A 20,321-nucleotide genomic window follows, 5' to 3' on the forward strand; every position below is an offset into this window, starting at 1 on the left:
TGTAGAATCTCCTTATATCATTGCCTTTTTGCCTATGTGTGGTCAATACAAACGCTGACAGTAAGAAATGTAGTTTTTAATAGGTGTGAATACGATTATTAGTACTTTTCAGATCAATCTATTGACCCAGAGAGGTCAGAGGTCAAATGAGATATGATATGACATATAAGATATTTTAAATCTTTACATGTTAATACACACCACACTTGTAAGAATCATAGTTTCTAAGTTATAAGACTTTTTTTTTTCCAGTTTTCAACCAACAAATCGTTAACTTGACCTCGAAGACCTTTGTGGATGTTGGTGGAAATTTTGGATTATTACCATGACCCCACTCCACACACCTACAAAGTTTTATCAGCATTTATTCATAACTTTTTGAACATTCCTTTTTAAAGTGAGACAGAATGAGACGTAACCAAAAAGATCCCCTCCTTGGTAGGTTATTTTAGCCCAGCTTATTCTTAATAATTGAAATGATTAAATAATAATCTGCTAATTAAGCATTTCCATTGTATGTCCCTTGGTGTGAGACAAACCGTAGGCGGTGTATATTACTTAGTTTAAAATGGGGAAAAAAACAGCGTTAAGACCATTTGCTGTACATCTAATGTTAAAAAGTGCTTCCTTGTTGGCAGAGGGAGTATGTGGGCAGCGGTGAAGGCTTGTTCCTTTAAGGGTGGTGTCAGCGGCAGGCGGAGGAGGAGGAGTGTAGCTGTCTGCGCTCACTTCTCCACAGCGAGGGGACTCCGAGAATAAACAATTTCCACAGACTACGCACTCCACACCTCGGCTCGCTCACAGGCGCAGCATTCATTTGTAGAATTAAAAAATCAAATCAAAAGGAGGCTTTTTAGAAATTATTTCGGACTTGATTTTTTCCTCCCTCGAAGCCTGCCTCGCCATTTCTGCTTCCTGCCAAAAGTGTCGCGACCGTTTTCATTGGATTTGCCTCCTCCTGTCGAATGATAACGATGCGCCTCTGTGGGGTGGACGAACGCAGGTAAGGGGATCTGTAAGCGAGCGCACTGTTACGTCTGGACAATATTATTCTTATACTGCTGCGGGTGGAAACGTACACGGGTGCGCGTATGTCGGGCAGTGGTTAGATCGTGCGCTTTTTTTCTGTGTGTGTATGTGTGCGTTTGTGTCGGGGATCGGTAACGCTGTTTGTGTGTCGCACGGCGACCAGGGGCGCTTATGGATGTGTCGCTGAAATCGCTGCATAAAGAAGCGGGGAATAAACCTGCCCGTGTGGCTTTCCATTTAGCCGCACAGCCGCTCAGTGACGGCAGCCAGTGCCCGTATCCTTCGGATCAGTGACTCAAATTAGGCCCACGATAGAGGCATTTCTCTATAAATGTTCTCCCCATACACGCACACACCGCCTCTGAATCTCTTGAAACCCTCCAGCTAATTTTCACAGTGTATTCTGGGCTGTCAGGCTGCTTGGCAGTACGAACACCGAATGACTAATGTCACCCGTTGGCTTAATTTAATAACAGTGCGCACCGTCTTCTGCTTGGAGCGCGGCAGCTGTAATGTAACGTTAGTACAGTTAATGTAGTTCATCACGTCGGGTCAAAACACTGCACAGCCCCCCATCTTGTAGTTTTAGCACCACCAAAGGGAAACGCTTCACAGTTGCACCGGTGTGTAGATTACAGTTGGCAAGTCTTAAGGGGTTTTTAATGGCCCTCCGAGCGTAAAGGGTCTTATACGTTGACTCATATGTGATTGTTTCAAGGTGCTAAAAGCCACCTGGGCCCACTGGGTGTAAAAATGAGTTTGGGTTGAATATTCATTGAGCAAGACTTTGCATGTGTCACTGCAGTAGCACTCAGGGGAAAGCAGGGACAGTGACACTAACCCCTGAGCATGTACAGTAAACACAGTGTAGGCGAAGGTTGTTAAAAATGTTGCAAAGCAGTGTTGCTACAACAACTTTATTACACAGTCAGGATCAAGGTAATGCTTTTTTTAATGCACTCAAAAAGGTGTGCACTTGATGTGTGGCTTAGTTGGTGATTCCCATTAATACTCTTTTTTTTTTTTTTTGCTTGTTACCTACCCCACCTCTGAAAATGTCTGAATGTCTCTACCCTCCCCAGGGTCCTCTGATAGAGATTAGTCTAGTCTGCAGACTAAAACACCCATCATTTCAAGTTGGTCTGTTGCAGCCTGTCACATCACCCGACCGTCATGTCAGATGTGTTTTGATAGATCTCAAAGGCTTGGATGTTTTCTCGGCGAGAGTTTCTGAGTGGCCTTTACGTAGGTGTTCCTTTTTTTCACAAATATCTTATTGCTTCATTGGACTTTGGATCCGTGTGGAGGCAAAAGGTCAGGGGCTGAAGTTTTCTGAGACTTACCGGAAAGAGGGCAGAGTACAAGCTGCAGTTCAGCTTCTGAAATAACCTGTTTGGATGTTGGAATATGAGGCTTTTTAAAAAGGGTTCAGTTAATTTCCTGCCTTCCACATAACTACTTAGGCTACCAATCTAAAGTAACGCAGAGAAGAGTCAAACTTTTTTAAAGCCTTCTAAATACTGCCTGTGTCTGGGGGTCTGCCTCTTAGCCTCTCTTTTGTTGAACATTTAAGCTGCTTAATTATTTGACCTGAACTTACACAAGATGTTCAAGGTAGTTCGGCTTGTCCTCTGTTGCCACAGATAACGTAAAACCTCCACGTTTGTAGCCCAACTTTTTAAGTTGTGCTTTATGAGTGTTTGAGTGCTGCAATTCATAGGATCCTCTGTGTTGGACGGGGCTTGATTTGACTCTGCCATCTGCTATTGTCCCGGGAGCTGCTGTTGAGTGATGTGCAGTAGCCTGCAACAGAACCAGAGGACATTCAAATGGCCAAATGCAAATGATGCCGAGGCTGCTCAACAGTCACAAGACTGGACTCTGAACTCTCTCCTCTCTTGTCCACTGGCTGCCTTTCATTACTGCAGAATCTTATCTGCCATCAAAACACTGCTGCCGCCGCCGCCGCTGCTGTATGAACGTGGCAAGTTTTGACATGAGTGTTTATGTGTGTGTGTGTGTGTGTGTGCTCTTGCAGGTGTGTTCTGCACATCTCTTTTGCACATTGTGGAAAACACAGAGTAATTTCAGAATCCACCTGCTTGTTGCTACTTTGTGACATTGAATTATGTAAAGGAGAAATCGCTGTAAAAAATGTATTTTTTTTTCACACAATGACTCCACAGAGTACTTGCCCAGCCACTTACCTCTACTAACAGCTTCTCTAACTACTGCCACTGTGCCAGCTCAAACCCTTAGTGTTTGTAAATCTGTCATAGACCACAGCACGAGCACAGGGCGGACAGAAATTGAGAGTGGCGTCCCGCTTTTTGATTGCTGAGATACTCGGCAGCAAGAAAAAAAAAGAAAAACTAATGTGCAATCTACCAGAACAAGTGTCATGCATTTACTGCAGAGTTTTTGATTTATTATAGACCTGGGAGATGCCCAGCACTTGTGTTGTTGGCCACCGAACATTGTTCAAGGGCACTTTGACAGTAGATGTGAGGAGCAGAAGTGCATTTCTCATCTACTTACAGGCCCGCGCTCTTGTCAGCCCACTGAGGATTCGAAACCAGACACCTTTGGGCCACAAACTCATTTCTCTAATTGTTTGGGCTCCATAATGCCAGTGCGGGGCGTGCATTAAACCAAATCATTTTATTGTTCCATTTATCGTTTGTTTGTTCAGCAGACACTCTTCTAATAACAATGGTCAGAAGTGCTGCTGTAACAGGAAAAAGATTTACACCGTGACAGTTGTGCTGTAAATTTCACAGTCAGAATGAAACATTTATCTCTAATTAACAAGACAGAAGTCAGTGTTGTGTTCAATCAACAAACTGAAATGATCACTTCTCTCTGATTTACTATTAAGTACTGGTAATCTTCTGTCCTCTCTTCCATACAAATTCTTGCCCAGTGCCTGTGTCACAAATAAAGGTTTGCCTGATACTCCATATTTATACTGTTTCAGTCCTATTTTGTTATGTTTACCATTTTTTAGAGAAATGCACCAACCTTACCCACACGCCAAACCCCCTCCAACCTGTAATCTGTAATGACATTTCTCCTTCTCCCCTTTTTCTTCCTGTCTTATAATGTGATTATTTTTCATACTAAATTCAAAATCTGAGTAACTACAGCCTGAAAACCCCCCAAAATTAAATGCTCAAACTGATATCAGTAAATGCAGACTTATCTGCTGATATCTTATCGGCCGATATTCAGCTGATCTGTTAGTAGTGCCTCCCTAGTACCGATCGTCTGTCAGTGGCTTTTACATAAGCAAATTTCTTGAAAATGATGGTGAGCATTAGGCTAAAATATCAGGGCTTGAGTGACTAAAGCAAAAATGCAGACTGATGGAAGCCAACAGTGCTGAATTAAAATAGACATTCAAATTACTACTGGAACACCGCTATTCTAAACCAAGCAGAAATGGGGCACGCAGATAAGCACACATAAAGATGCATGTGTACCGTTTACTGATCGGGGTGTATTTTCAGTGCGTTTTCTCTGAATTTTCTCCCCCTAGAATGCCTACACAGTCAGAAAGTGATGTGGAAGTACAGAAGTTTGCTGTTGCTTTTGGAAATGACATCACCGTGGGGGCAGTTGTGGTGTCTTCCCACTTAAAAGATTTCTGCTCTCAGTCATAGCGAGCCGCTGTGTCTCATTCAGAGACAGCGCTTCTGCCGGTGCTTCTGTCGCGAGCAGAAGGCAGCCAAAGTCAATGAGACTTATTTTGATGACAAAGCAGTAACTGCTAAACGCTCCTGGATGCAGGCTGGAATGACGAAATGTGAGGAAGAAAGATGGACTCCTTCTCTGCAATCCCTGAAAGCTATACTAGCCAGAACTCAGCTGTTGAATGATTCGCGCCCCCCCTGCACCCACCACCGTCTCCTCCTCCCTTTTGACTTTCGCCTTCACCTCCAACTCTCCGCCCCTCTGCCTTCACACCTCACAGGCCCTTCAATTATCTCCCCCAATTGATCGCTGCTGATTGCAGTTGCCGTGAATTATTTAGACTTTGCTGAAATTACTCGCTAAACGGGGACGGAAGGCTGAAAGAGCGAGATACCACGGGTCAAATAAATTACCCACATGAAGCATCGGCCCCTTTCGAAAACAACCGCCGCCAAGGCCCAGTGTGCAGATCAATGAAGAAGAGGAGGGAAACGGCATCAAGCTAGCCTGTGTGGTAACATCAAGTCTCCACTGTACCGCTCCTCTGGTACGTTAAGTAAAGACCGAGGAGATGTAGCGTGGAGCAGCAGACCTCCTGGGTGATGTGAGAGAAGCTGACTCTTTTCCTGGCCAGGCTGGTGCGGTCACAGCGGCGGAGCGGAGTGGAACTGACTTCCCCCTCCCTCTGCTCTCTCCCTCCATCTCTGGCTCTCTTTGCCTCTCTTGCACCTATAGCAGAGCTGCCACCCCGGGGGCTGTGGAGGTGCAGTAGGGAGGTTTTCTCTACTCTTGTGGTGAGTGTGCAGCCAGGATGCTGCTGCAGTCAGACGAGGGGGGGAAAGTGCTTCGCCACAGGCAGGCCAGTGTCACAGGCGTGTCAGAGTGGGCAGGCTGCAAAAGGGAATGAGGACAGATGCTCATAGACGGCAGGCATGCCCAGCCTGTTTGCGTGCACGTGATGGAGGATGTCTGTCGTGTTGTCCTGCAGTGGCATAAACAGCATAATGCTAGTAGATGCTTGTCTGCATGTTTGTAGTTTTGTTAGAATTGTTTAGCTGCAACAGTTGGAGGAACGGTTGTAATTAAGTCTGTGATAATCCCGAGCATCACAGCAAACGTGGATTCACTCGAGTGTGCCGTGACTCAAACAAAACACTTTCTGACAGGCATCAGGATAGGCTGCTGCACCTTGTGCACTAAATGCTATTTATGCGACCTCTCCATGTGTTGTAGCGAAGCCCCCCCACCCCCCCCGCCCGGGGCGGTGGAAGAAACCTGAGGGTTGAGGAGTAGAACGATGGGTCACAGAGTCCAGTGACTGAGGTCAACTGTTCTTCAACTGTGTCTTATTTTAAGCAGGTTATGTGGCAGGACTACAGGGGAGAAGCTGGGGCTAAGTGAAAATGCCACTCATTCCTGAAGAGTCCCTGGCCTCGTCAAGGTTAGTGCCTTGTCTTTGTAAGTTGAGGGATTGATGCATGAGCCTGTCTGGCGCTGAATTCAAAGTCCAAGGCTGTCACAAGCAGCAACCCACCCTCCCGCCTACCCTCTCTTTTTTTTGCAGGCTATCACAGGGCCCTGTCCTTCCTAACTTCTTAGCAGCCTGTCCTTTTGGGAACCTTGAGCAGCCCAGGCAAGGACACAGCGTCTGGTGCAGTAAGCCTGTGCAGAGGGGGAGGCTTTACGTAACGTTCTGCTTTAAACATGGGTGCATGACTTCCCTGACACGGAGCAGTGCGGTGCAGAGCTCCACAGCTCACAGCACACGTCCCCTTGGCACCCCTGGACGGGGGGTGGGGGGGCAGGCAGAGAGATCCCTGCAACTTAATTATATCTTTCTCTTTTAAAAGCTTTCGTTTGAAATTAAATTTTCCCAGGCAATTAACTAAAGAGGAGTTTTTAGAATTTATGAATGAATGATGGATATATAGCGCAGCACAGTGGAGGGGTGGGGCGGGGGGTGAGTGGTGGAGGAGAGGGAGCAGGGCATACATATATATACTATAAGCTATGAGCTTCTGTTTCAAGACCAGTTTGAGACTTTGTTAAACTTTTGTTGTACCCGGGTGCAACGGCTGGATGCCGTCAGCCCAACGACACCTCGTCCTGCAGGGCGGCGTTGTCACCCAGCGAGCATTCACACACTTCCACGTTGCTTGGTTCCTGCAGGAGGAAAATGCATCACCTGGGGTTTCCCCGCTTCCTCATTCACTCAGACCCACACCTTGTGAAAGATGGCTATATCTCGCTTAATAATGTTACGCACTGCACACCTCTAACCCTCGTTTGGCTTGAACTGTAATTGTGTAAGTTTTTGGCTGCTAGTGATGAGCTGAATTGTTGCTGAGCAACAAGAGACCTGTGCGGGTGGCCGTGGAGAGTCGAGCTGTGCGAGTTCAGATAGATCTGCAGCACATTATCCTTTTTTTTCTTTTTTAAATAGAGGAATGTCAAAAAATTTCCCTTGAAACACTCAGTGTCTTGCATGCAATTCCAAGGTAGATATTTGTCATTCATCCAAGATAATATTCCATTAGAGCTTCGTGGAGAGCAGCCTTCTAATGGCTTGGACATTACAGATTCCCTTCGGTCCATTTAAAAATTGCCAGCAAAGAGAAATGATTCATTGCACTTTCAATAAATATCTTTTTAACAGAACGTGGCTAAATAGGAGGTACACAGCTAAATGAGAAACGAATGCATGCCCGTGCTGCAAAGGAAGGACTGGGGACATTTGGCATAACCCCAGCATCCCTCCTTCACTCACAGTTGTCTCTCGAATTTCTGAAACATGCCGTCCTTTTGTGAACCTTCAGCCCACTTGTAAATCCATTAGCGAGGTGACGTTATTCACTGTAGTCCTCACTACAGCCGGGTAAACAGACCGAAAGACTGGGATTCAGCAGTACAGCTTTCTCATAACTGTGTTAGAAGGCTTCCAGTGGTAGAGAGGCCATTTGAGAGGAGATGGAAAGCACTGGGCTGATGACTTGAGGCTGCCATATGACCTATTACTTAGGGAAAATGGACTGGTGACCAGAAGATTGCTGGCTCATACACTGCTCACCCTCTGCCCTTGAGCAAAGGTAATTAACCTGGATTCCTCCAGTAAATATCCAGCAGTAGAAATGGGAAGAGATGTGCAAGAGTGATAATCGTGTAAGTGACTTTGAATAAAAGTGTCCACTAAGCAGGAAGATTAATACAGCTAATAGAATTATAACTTGTGTTTTCGAGTTGTCAAGGACCCAGGACTGCTGAACATGTAGTCATTCCTCCTCCCCTCTCTATTTATGCACTCTTCCATAACACACACACACTCGCACACACACACACGTACGCACATTCACAGACTTCTCTCTTTTCCTTTGGCATTAGGGCTAGAACGTGACCTTGACCTGATTGCTGAGGAGGCTCTTTAAGTAACTCTCCAGAAGGAGATCCAATCATGTGACACCCTTCACCCAGCCTCACCCCCTGTCCTCTCTCCCAACCTTGTATGTCTACCAGGATGAGGGGGCGGAGACGCTCGCTACAGGCATGTGTGTCGCCGCGGGGGCCGTCGTTCAGTTTGGTAATCGCTCCCAAGGTCAAACAGGGTCGAGGTTGTGTCAGACCCAGTAGTGCGGCTGCAGCGAGCCTTTATCTGAATTTGAGAATGGCTGCTACAAGTTTCCACTCTGACTGTGCTGACGAAAGGAGCAGGTTTAGTCATCTACTCGATTCTCAATCACTGATACCAGCATATGTCAGGGAAAGGTCGTTTCATGTCCAGAGCGAGCTGGCTGCTAGGATGTGTGTTATTGCAGTTGCCTTCCCTCACTCCCCACAGCTGCCCCGCTGTTTTAAACCACGCTGGCTCACTGTCTCACTTTAGAGCAAGCTCCTGTCTCTGCTTCAGAGTATTTTTATGCTCAAATGTTAACATATCTGGCCCCTGGATACATTTACCATATGGCTGTGTAAATAGGGATCCCAGCCCACTTTGTTAAAGCTGCTTTAATAAACCTTAGGCAAATGACATGGAGTCCCCCCCCCCAGAAACTTGTCTTGATATTACGCTGGGAGAACTGGACAGTCAACGAGGGCCACTGTTTCTCAGCTCGTTTGAGGCTAATTGGGACCTGTTACGATGCTTCAGTGTTGTGTGTGTGGTGAAAGACAATGGGACTCTTTTATTTATTCCTTAAATTCCAGGATGCTTTGATATCAGGAGCAACTTGGTTCTTTCAGAGAAAATGAAATATCGTGTCGCATCAGTTAAATGAGTCCTACATTTAGCATCAAAATGCAAAAATAATGAATCTACCTTTATATGATTATTTGTTTACCTGTCTATCCACGATAGGAGCGTGAATGCAGCTTCAGTGGCACCTGGGATCTGTGGCAGCTTTACAAAGAGCCAACGACTAATTTTCCTGTCTTGTTTTCATGACAGGAACGTACTCTTCCTCCTTCTTCTCTGTGGAGCTCATTCTCATGTGTTTGTGCCTCTCATCTCACTCATTATTAGAAAGCAGACTGTGGCATACCGTATTCTAACTGATCCAGGAGGGAGTTGGGAGTTATACAAGACTGTGTTCATTAGCTCCTTTATGGCTGCATATAGTTCTGTTTTTTTACTGTCACAGTGGTGGGTGTTCATATTAAACATGGTTTCATGGCATATGTGATCCCTGTGAGCCAAAGGTTTGGGATTCACACTGCTCCAATTGTTCTGTTTCAAACCTTTTTTTCTACTCTTGGCTCTGTTTGATGTCACAATATGGTTTACGAGGGGCAGCCAATCAGAAGAAAGTTCACCTAAAGTGTGCCTGATCGTAAAAAGAGCTGAAGCGGCTTGCTGAGACAGCAGATGAAAGAGATGAACTGAGTGGCTGCACCGAGGCCAAGAAATAAGGATTCTTTTAAACTGTAAATCATGCAAATCTACTCAAGTGAAGTCCACAAATAAAACTTTGAATTTGGAAATTAGCCAAGTTAGTCCCCTTTAAGTGGACCAGATAATATCCATCGGAAAATAGTTTATGCCACTGGAAGAAAAGTGAGAATGTTTATCCAAAACAACCAAAAACTATGAATAGGTTTAATTTTCATACATGGTGTTGTAATCTCTACTACAAGTAAATATTTGTTGTCAGAACCATTTTTCTTTGTACCTGCATCAGGGTCTTCCACCTTTATAAGGGCCAAACAGTCTGCTGCAGCAACAGCCAATATGTCGACTAATATCTGCACATCAGCAAATGAGATAATGCTGATATTTATCTGTTGGCAGTTTTGGCCAGTAATTTTGAAATCAAGATTTTGAAATGAAGGAAGAGTAGATAAAATGAAAACATCAAAATTAATAGAAAAAAATGGCGTATATTTTGGTATTGATGTTGGCTATTGGCCAAATTGTGATTGTAAACGTCAGTCACCATCTGCGTGTCCTCTGTATTTTGAGATGCATCATTTCTTCTTTTAAAGTTAACTTTAGCGTATGAATAATACTTTTTAAAAATTTGGATAAAAAGTGAAAATCAGCACTTGTTTGTATTTTTTAATCACAGATAACCCCCAGCCCCCACCACCCAGTGGGCCTCCCCTGCAGTCCCAACTGCTCAGAAGCTTTCTTGATTAAGTGCAGGGAGTTCGCTTGTTAGGAGCAACTTAAATTAAGGTGATCACCTGCCAGGATGTGACATTTTAAAATCAGACATCAGCCGCCACCCGCCTGACACGCTTTTAGCTCGTGTACACACAAGATGAACCTGTAGCTTGTATAATTTGGTTGATTGTTTACAGCGTCAGCCAGTTGGAGGTGTTCTTCACCTATAACTGTGTTATGTAGAATAAAACAAGTGTCACCAACTTATGTGCCATTAAACAGGGAGCGTTTGGACTGTTAAAGCAACAGTCGAGCTTTTGTAACGTGTGTGATGTTTTTTTTCCACACTCACACACACACACACACACCTAGCGTTATCACTGAGGAGCTGTGTGCTTGTGTAACTTTGTTTACACGTCTAGGGCCAGCGCTGGCACAAGAGCCAGACGAATGTGGTTTATCCAGGGCCTCTTTCTGTCTAAGCCACCTTCCCCTTCCATTCAGCGTTGACCTCACGAAGAGGCAGGGCTTGACCTACATCCACCCACTTAGCTAGAACCTCCACCAACCCCCGTTGAATAAAGAGACCTGACACCCTATTCTGCTTTTTTTCTCCTTTTTTTTTTCCAACAGCCATTTGCTCTCTGGTCATATTTGGTGCACTTAGAGGGATACAGCACAGCTCTGCTGCTTTTGCAGCATGTCTGGCAGCATGGGAAAGTGGAGCAGCGTTCTTCATGGCTTGTCTCTGAGGCACCAACATGTCTGTGTGCACTAGGTCACCATTAGCACGCAGGGGCTTAGCACCAAGCTGGTGAGAGTTTAGTGGCAGGTCAACCCTCCTCTGGTTTTTAAAAGTGTCAAACTGTGGCTGATGCAAATGAGTACACGCAAAACACATGTCGTCACTAGCATCTGGCGGGACTAATATTCTAGCTTGGGCACACTGTGACGCCGGGGTGCCAGCATAAGGCACGCTAATGTCAGGAGAGCTATTCGACAGTCTACTTGTAAGAGATTTGTGTAACCAAATGCTCTGCAAGTCATCCTGTGGTTTTAAAAGGCCTAATGTGTATTATGCAAGGTAACAAGTGGCTTGCTGCAGCAATAAAAACGAAGTGGAACACTATCATTCAAGCTGAACTGTTCAGTAAGTCGCTTTAAAGGTTTTTAAAGGTAATTGTCAGGTTGCCTCCTACAAGTATAGGTCTCGAGGAGAAGCTAAGCTAAAAGGTTGCTAAGCTACAGCAAGTAGTGACTAATGATTGGTGATTTATTTATTTATTTTTTGACAGATACATTCATACTTAAATCAGCAGCAAAAAACCGTGTGCTTTGGCGAGATATTTCACTGTGGCTTCAAGCAGGAATCCAACACTGAAAACGCAGCGAGTCCCACAACAAACGTTTCTAAATGAATGAAACTCTCAGCTGTTCTTGACTAACCTCAGAGAGAGAGAGAGAGTGATGATCATATACTGCGGGTGCAGCTTACTGAGGATTGCATGAGAGGACCATGCATGTGATCTCAGACATGTCATGAGCTGGGCTAACCGTGGCGAAGACATTCAGAGAGCACTAGTGTCATGCTACCAGGCATTAAGGCAGCTCCTGGCTTCAGCTAGCCTTCTAGTAAAGCCACCCACCACTCCGGGAAAAAATTTTTTTAGGCTGTATGACAGGTCATCCTTTCATGGGTGTCAAATGACTGCAAAGTAGCTCGTGTGCGTCTGCGTTTAAATAAGGCAAAGGGTTCCTATTTAGTATTCTGAGTAAGAGGGGAGATAATGGCCACCTGGAAGAGGAGAGGTAGAAGTGGGAAGGGGGAATGGTAGAGGCCTGTAGATGTATTTAACCTCAGGAGCAGTTGTTGTTTCAAGGCGTGGGAGGGTTTTTTGCCAAACATGCAGCAGGCCAGCTGATAAGGGTCGGCTGTAATCCAAAGGCCGCCAGAATGTGGGGAAAGATCAGAGAGAAGTCTGAGCCTGTCTTTTTAACTTCTTTTATTCCTTTGTTTCCCTCTCTCTCTCTCTATCTCTCGCCCTCACCCTTTCACTGTCTCCCTCAATCATGCTCTGCAGAACTCCTCGCACGACGTTAGGGGAGGGGAGAGAAAGGAGAAGAAAAAAAGAAAGAAGAAAAGTGGGTCAGGGCGACCTATTTTTTTTTCCCACAGTTCACGAAGGCAGAGGGTGGTGGTGTTATCGTCAGTTAGACGAGGAGCAGGGCCTGATGGGGAGGCAGGGCCTTGTCGCGAGACGCAGCCACTCAGAACTGGGTCAGCAGCAGAGGCTATGTCTTGTAAACGGCTTGTCATACCGGGGAGAAAAGCTGCAAATGAACCATAGATTATACGCCCCAAGCTGAGCGCTGAGGTCTCTCCTCACTCCCCAGACCCACACTTCAAAAAGCACACACACGCACTCGCGCATATAGTATAAGTCTTACAGTAGTGCACGAGTCTCTAAAGTACTGCCACCTCCTATAAGTTCCTCTCTTCCCCTCTCAGTCTCCAGTAATAGCGTTTGATTTCTGCAGTCAGACCTGTCAGGCTCAAAGCCTGAGCCACACATGCTTTTAAGCAAAGGCTCTTTTCTGGTTCTGTTTCTCTGACATACGGGCTGCTGTTTGCTAAATATAGCCTGCCTTCTCCAGGATTTTCTTGACTTTATTTGGGTCAGGTTATTTACTGTACCAAGTTCAACTGTGGTTTAGAGGAGCAGCGCACATGCTTGTTCAGCCGGACTGACATGGTTGTAAACCATGGCTGCAATTTCTCCCAACTACAGGTTAATTTTTAAGACGCTTGAATTAGGGTTCGATCAATTTTGCTCGTGCTGATTCTTGGCAAAAGGACCCAGTGTGGCAGAGAAAGGGACTAGCCGCAGTAACCATGTGTTTTTGATATCGATCCTACGCGTTGCTTGTTATTTCATAGCCTTTGTGTCTTCCCGCTGTGCCTCAGAAAGACAAAGCGGGATAAACACTGGGCTTGATCTCCTCCTCGCAAATAATTGCCGCGGTTGTCATACTGAGCTAAGACCTTTAGGACTGAAAATCGGGGTTTCATTTTGGCGTCGGGGCCTGCTTATGGAGCAATGCAATTTTCAGGCAGTAGAGCTCACTCATATTTCACTACGTGGAACAAATCTGCCTGTAATGAATCTCTCAGGACACTGTGGTGCCTCCACAAACGAGTCTGTTTTTTTGGCTCTTCTGGAGTTAGGGGGGAGGGAGGGGTGCAGGGGGAATCTATAGTGGGCCTTTTAATATTTCAGCACATCCATCTCCCTGATATGAAAAAAAATCTGTTTTCTTTGCCTGTATCAGTCCTGGCTCATGTTAATCTTATTGGTTTCGCTCTCTGTAAAAACAGCCTTATTAGCAGAGGTGTCCCACTAACAAACATAACATAATATCCCGAGGTGGGGCTAAACATGGCGGGGGATTGGATTAGCAGGAAAGACTCCGTGTTAGTCCGCACATGCAGCTCCCCTCTGTGGCTCCCGAGCTCTTTCTGCCGCTGCCGGGAAGCAGACCTGCCTAATGTTATTCTTAGCCCCAGAACTTCGTGTCTCTGCGCGAAAGCCCCTAACAGTAATCGAGGAGAGCGCTCGTGGCTCATGTCGCTCAACGACAGCCTCTGAGGGCGTGTGTGCGTGGCCCTGTCTGTTTTTCTATGTGTGTGTTTGTGTGTGTGAAGGTGAGACACGCTGAGCGGTAAACCAGTCGGAACCAGTGCTCGGCCAATCTAGCCGGTGTTTCCTTTTTTTCTTTTTCTTTTTGGTGATAGGGAGCCACCGCATTGCCTTTAGCAGATGGTTTCCAGCAGGCCTGCATATGACATGTGATAATATTACAGTTTTGAAAGGTCAGGCATGAAGAGAACCAGTAGGAGGGCTAGAAGGAGGGCCTGTCCTCTGTGCACACACTGTTCTGCAGCGTATTAGTGTTACATTCAAGAGAAATGTCCTTTTATGAATTTCCAGCTCAGTATTGAACATACTGCCAGTAACGGGGCGATGCAAATATTTATAGGATCACTTGAACCTTGGTGGCCCGCGTGTCAGTCGCAGGGAGGGTGTCCCAGTGTTTACTGCTGATTTACAAAAAAATAAATAAATCTCCTTTGTGCTCTCGGGCAATAGCAAGATTTGGACAGCGCAGAGTCAGACTTTGGACTGTGGACTGTGGTGTTTACTTTAGAGAATCAGAGGTCCTCACTGGGACACAGCAGATCATCATCAACCTGTCAAAACACTGGTTCTGATTCACCGCCCCCTTTCTCGAGGCCGAGATCCTTGATTGGTCATTAAGCTGGCACTTGTTCCCGAAACAGAGGCTGGGATATTTGTTTTGAAGCTATGGGTCACCGTGTGTGCTAAAGGCTCAGAGCAGAGCCAGGAGGGAAACGGTCTGGGATTTCCATATGCGTAAACAACACCTCTGGAGTGGATGGCAGTCTCATCACACAGGTGTATTCCATAAAGCAACCCTTCACCCACACAGACACACACACACCCTTCTCCAAACCCCTTTCCTGAAATGGCCTGGGGCTTGTGCATGGAGGAGGAGGAGGAGGTTTAAAAATAAATCTGCGCAGGGCCGGTCAGACATTTTGAAATTCTGTTTCTATCTCCGTCTGATAGAGAGGTTAAAGATACAGCATCCTGATAAATCTCTTCCCACCAGGGGGAACAGATAAGGAGTGGCGTAGATTGAATAAAAGAGCTGAGGAGAAAGGGGGAGGATAGGTGCAGGGGAGGGGGTTGGGGGGCAGGAGGAGGAGGAGGGATGAGATGTCTATCAGGCCGCATGAAGGGTTTTTTTCTCCCCCCGTTTTTTTTTTTTTTTTTTTGTCTTGCAGATCCAGTTCAAGGGCGCCCGCAGGCGAGGCAGCTCCCGCTCTTGCCGTGCCAACGCTGCTGCTCAAGGTCATATGAGCCAGCCCTGTGACATTAAAGAGGAACAGGAAAGGGGGCTGGAAGGAGCGGGGGGCGGGTGCAAAAACCATCCTCCACAGACAAGCACACACAGTCGCATGTGACTTGAGTTGTAAGAGGGGTGAAAAAGTAGCCTTTATTAACTCTTTTCAGTCTTTCCTGTGACTTTCTGTGCTGGTGTCTGGGTCTACAGTGGATTTTGTGAGGGCAAGAGCTTTTTAAGGGCAGTAATGAGAGTGTCTTATTCTCTCTGCACAGAGCCAAGAGATGCTTGGCTAACTGCTTTGTAGTTGCCAGCCACACATACAGGCAGGGTTTGTGTGTGTGTGTGTGAAAGAGAGGAGGGGGAGAGAGAGGAGAAGATGGAAGAGAGAAGAGTCACTGTGATAAACCTCAGGGGAGGGAGGTAGAGAAGAGAAAAGGGGTCTCAAAGTTATTTAAAGGGACAGGGAACCAATGGCAAGTGCCCTTCAGTTCTGAGTTTGAGCTGAAAGGTAGTCCTAGCATTTGTGAATCTAACCTGCAAAGAGCGCACGCTGCCGTTTGGGCTAAGTACAGTGCACCGGCAGGTGGTTTCAGATGGGAAGTAGAGTTGCGGTGGCACATCCAGGAGTGTCATGCTTTTAACTGTTGCTCTTATTCCGTATTAAACTGTTTTCCAGCTGCAGCTAAGCATCTGCAATAATTACTCAGCAGTTTAATGTCAAAAAACGACGCCATCCTTCAGAATCCGGCAGGTTCCTAAAGTGCACCTTTCAGCATCAGTGTTTGGAGTTTTGAGTGTCACGAGTTTGAAATATAGGTGCAGTCGGGTGAAGGGAAAATGTGACAACAGGCCGTGACGGTTTGGCTCTATGGTGTCAGAGACAGAGGTGTCAGAAAAATTAATGGTGGCTGATTCGGCTTCTTTCAATGGGAATGTTATCATAACATAAATGACATGAAACTGTTAGCGTGTGTGTGTGTGTGTGTGTGACTGTATAACGTGATACAGGAAAAGTGTAGCTCTCTCTTGTTTATGTTTAATGTAGTTGAGCCTGGAAGCTATATTACTCCTTAAATATTACCAGTAAATAGTGGTCTGCTGAAGACATGTAATCATCTACGTGTCCAGTGTCCATTATGCACTTGGATATGAAATTTTATTAAATTTAGAGATGACTTCTTCACATACTGTGGTGCAACAGTTCTTAGCTAATTCATGCTAACTGATGCTTCCAGCCAACATTTGCTCTTAAAAAATACCATCAGAAGTGGCATTTTTGGGCCTCTCGTGATTTAACGTAATCTACCTTATGGCATTTATTTATTATCTGTTTGTTTTTTGCTTCACGTCCACATTACCATAGTCGAAAAATGCACAATATCGTCTCAATATCTCTTGATATTATTGCATGATATCGAAAATTAGCAATAATGCTGTCATTCCTCTATAACTCTGTGTTCTGTGTTGCCTGTGTTAATTAAAGTCAAAATCCATGTACATGCAGGTGGAGGGGATCTTCACTGTAAAAACATACAAAAAGAGCAGCTACATTATCATATCTGCATTACTGCCACAATATCAGTCTTTGATTTTAAAATGACACAGTTACAGTTATCCTGACAGCTCTGTCCTGGGCAGATCCTAGGTTTCTGTTTGCAATATTAAACTCGGTCATTAATAGTGTGTGTGTGTGTGTGTGGGGGGGGTATTGTAGTATCTACAGGCTCACCATCTCGTGTGCTGCTTGTTTACACTGTCATCATGTGTTCGCTGGTCAATCAGGTATCAGTTTGCGGCGCCAATTACGCTGCGTGAGAATATGGCCTTGTCCTACAACAGCACACAGCTGTACATTTCAGGATTGCACTTAGGGCGGCAGGCTCGTGGTTGACTTAAGCCTGAGGATCTGGGTTCAAGTCCTTGTTTTTGGCATGATGCTACGCTGATTTGTCCTGGGGCCCTATTACGTAGCTGACCTCTGACCTCCAAGTGACAGGAAAATGTGGGGAGGATTTCGCTCGTTAAAGACTCACATGATGAACAGAATCCATTTAGCGTATTATTCTATGCAATTTAGCTTCGAGAGAGTATATTTTGCTCCTGAGCTAGCCCATCTATCGCCTCCTCATGTATCATTTTACACCAATATACAACTATTGGAAAAGAAGTACAAGGTGAATGTAATGGAGAATGGTTTTTGGACGGAGATAAGGCTATGTTTTCTGGAACAGAACTAATAGCCCCACTATCATCTAAATTTCCTTGTAGATGTAAAAGTACAGGCAGACATTGTATGAGTCCACAAAGTCAGTCTCCCGGGCCGCTAATGGAGCTGCTTCAGGCTATGCATCAATATGACATCACAGATTACAATCTTTAGACTTTGGGAGCACTTTAGGTACTTTCAGTGCTGGAAGAACGCAGGAAGAACTGGCCGACAAAACACTGAGTCATTATAATAACAATCACAGAGATGGGTGGAGCTGTGCAGTGATACGGCCTGACAGAAATGACTAAAGTATACCTACGAGGACTTGTAGTGAGTCTGCTGGGCTTCATAGAGATTTTGCAGTGACATTAATAGTAGACTTTTTAGTCTCATTTGGTACCACTGTGTTGTTTTTGGAATGATTCAGGCAAACAAATCTTTTTCATTATTACAAAATGCAGAATGTAAGGAGATCTGGAGTCGGTGTGTGTTACGTTGTAAAACTATTTCTGTCACACAAATATCTTTTGGGGTTGCGTCGGGAAAGGCATCCAGCGTAAAACTCACATCAAACATGTAGATCCTTTGTCACAAGGGAGCAGCGGAAAGTAACTTTTAATACCACATAGCAGATTTGTTTTGCTTCTTTAGAATGGTTACTTAATTGCTTCTGATTATTTAGAAGCAAAAGTCATGAAAAACATACAACTCCGAATCCTAATTTACGAGTAGTCTGCAGCTAATGTAGCTTCTCCCGCAGCTACACAGTGTCCAGTTGTACTTAGCAGGGTTGGAATAGCTCTGAAACTACGATGCAAAACTCAGTGATGTTGTAGTTGTAGCAATACTGTTTTCCCGCACTGTGATATCCATGTAGGGCTATTAATGTTAAAGCATGCTAGCCTTGATGTTTGAAGCGCTTCAGGCTGAACTTATAACTCATGGACTCTAATCGTAATCAAGTGGCCTCTGGTAAAAAAAAGTCCATATCCCCCAGTTTGGTTCAAGTCAGTTTGGATAGGCCTTTTCCCTTAATAAATAAAATGTATCAATTAAAAACTAGAAAGTCGTTGGTTTTTTTCTGTTTTTACCAACTCGGCTTATCTTTGTTTAATATTAAGGTTAGCTTGATGATCTGACTCATTTAAGTGTGAGAAATATGCAAGAAAATAAGAAATCAGGAATACTTCACAGCATTGTATGACATCTAGCTTAAGTCCCCGTGACCTGTACTCTCTACTCAGACAGGATTTACTGGATAAGTGTCCCTCACACTTGTGACGCAATCCTTTCTAACCACTCAAAGCTGGATTTGAAGCTCTACTGAACCCTGCTGAACTTTGACATTTTAAGGTATTACTAAGGAAGACACAAGTACGGAAAGAGCCTCCTCTCACCAACTAAGAATCCCTCTGTGCCCTAGACCCGAGGCTCGATCACACCTGTTCATCACCCAGCTGGCATAGTACCATTTTGACTCTTTCTTTTGATTAAACGAAAAAGCATTTAGACTAAACAATCAATAGGTACAGGCTTGAGTCTGGAATCGCTCTGGCATAAATCTTCCTGCTGCCTGGCGTGGAGTCGTCTCTGTATCATTTTTGCTGATTAGTTTTCCCATTACTCAAAACAGACGCGTTTGCTGGTGATGAATGATCCAATTATGGGATATTTGTCACCCATTTGATATCTGCTGCTAGTCTGTGACTGTAAAGAATTTCAGTGTAACTCTACCTGCTCAAACCTGCAGTCCACTGTGGGGTTAGTGTCGACCGGCCTTTGGATATATTTTTTTTTACAGCCATTAGGCAATGATTATCTCTTGGGGGGTTATTTTTTTTAATTTCCCAAGGAGCATCTAACCACTTCTCCCCGATCATCTCATTAATTTTGTGGTTACACATAAAAGCAGTACTCAAGAGCGTTTTCAGCACTTTTGTCATTTTAAGACTACTTGCCCTAAAATTTTCTAGCATCTCTTCTAAAGTCTGCATCCCCCCCATCGCCACTGATATACTTCAGACAGCAGTCCGATATGTCTAAACTGAAGTTGACCTCGTCCAACTGCTACACACACACACACACACACACATGCACACCCAAACAATACACAGACACTCACAGCTGAAAGGATTCATGTACACTCCCCCACCACACCCCTGTGTCTGTGGACAGTAGGCTGATTCTGCAGCCTCCCTCCCTCCCTCTCGGGCTCTCTCTCCTGCTCTGCTGTGTTGAGCTGTGTGTGTGTGTGTGACAGCTGCTTAATTGGGCATTCTCCCCTCGTCGGAGAGCCTCCTCTCTCTCTCTCTCTCTCTCTCTCCTCCAGCTTGGGCCGGGGCTGCTGACGAATGGCAGCGGATTACAGATGAGGACACGGTGACCCACCTGACCTTGCTGCACAGCCGCGGGGGTGGGGTAGTGGTGGTGATGGGGAAGGGAGGGAAGGGAAGAGGGGGGGAGCACTGAGAGCTGGCGATGGGGCTGACAGGGTACTGCAGAGAGGCAGAGGTGGTGGCAATGGGCATGGGTGCTGTAGTGGGGGAGGGGGAGGGTGGGGCGTACCCGTGCCAGGTCAGGGAGGATGAGGTCGCACGAAGGTGGGTGATATATCGGCACAAAGGGGCGGGGGTGGGTGCATTTGCCAGGTGGCCAGGAGGGCAGGCGGGAGATCAGGTGAATGACAGGAGTGTCACATGACACCCTCCCTCCTCCACCCGTGTCAGTATGTCAAGGGCACGAGCCCCTGCTGGCAACCGCCACTGCGACATTTTCCTAACACTTCTTCTCTTCTTTTTAAGTTCTTTTTTTTATGTGTTTTTATGCGTCTATCAGGCGAGCAGCTCCTATATGACTGCTGGCTTGCCT

The 20,321-nt window shown here is 45.5% G+C and overlaps 1 protein-coding gene across 2 annotated transcripts in view; it reads left to right on the top strand.

Moving 5' to 3' along the window:
- Window positions 1-689: 689 nt before the first annotated feature.
- nrip1b (nuclear receptor interacting protein 1b) overlaps window positions 690-20,321 on the top strand; it is a 38,653-nt gene continuing 19,021 nt past the window's right edge. The window contains exon 1 of one of the 2 annotated variants that reach the window (XM_086307816.1): window positions 690-1,003. The gene's annotated coding sequence lies outside the window, so the exon portion shown is untranslated. The other variant, XM_086307818.1, reaches the window with a different exon arrangement.

The sequence above is a fragment of the Aulonocara sp. 'chitande type north' Nkhata Bay genome, linkage group LG10 (genome assembly GCF_057382095.1).
Source record: "Aulonocara sp. 'chitande type north' Nkhata Bay isolate Kocher_YH1m ecotype deep benthic linkage group LG10, A_spYH_male_GT1.1, whole genome shotgun sequence".
NCBI lineage: Eukaryota > Metazoa > Chordata > Actinopteri > Cichliformes > Cichlidae > Aulonocara > Aulonocara sp. 'chitande type north' Nkhata Bay.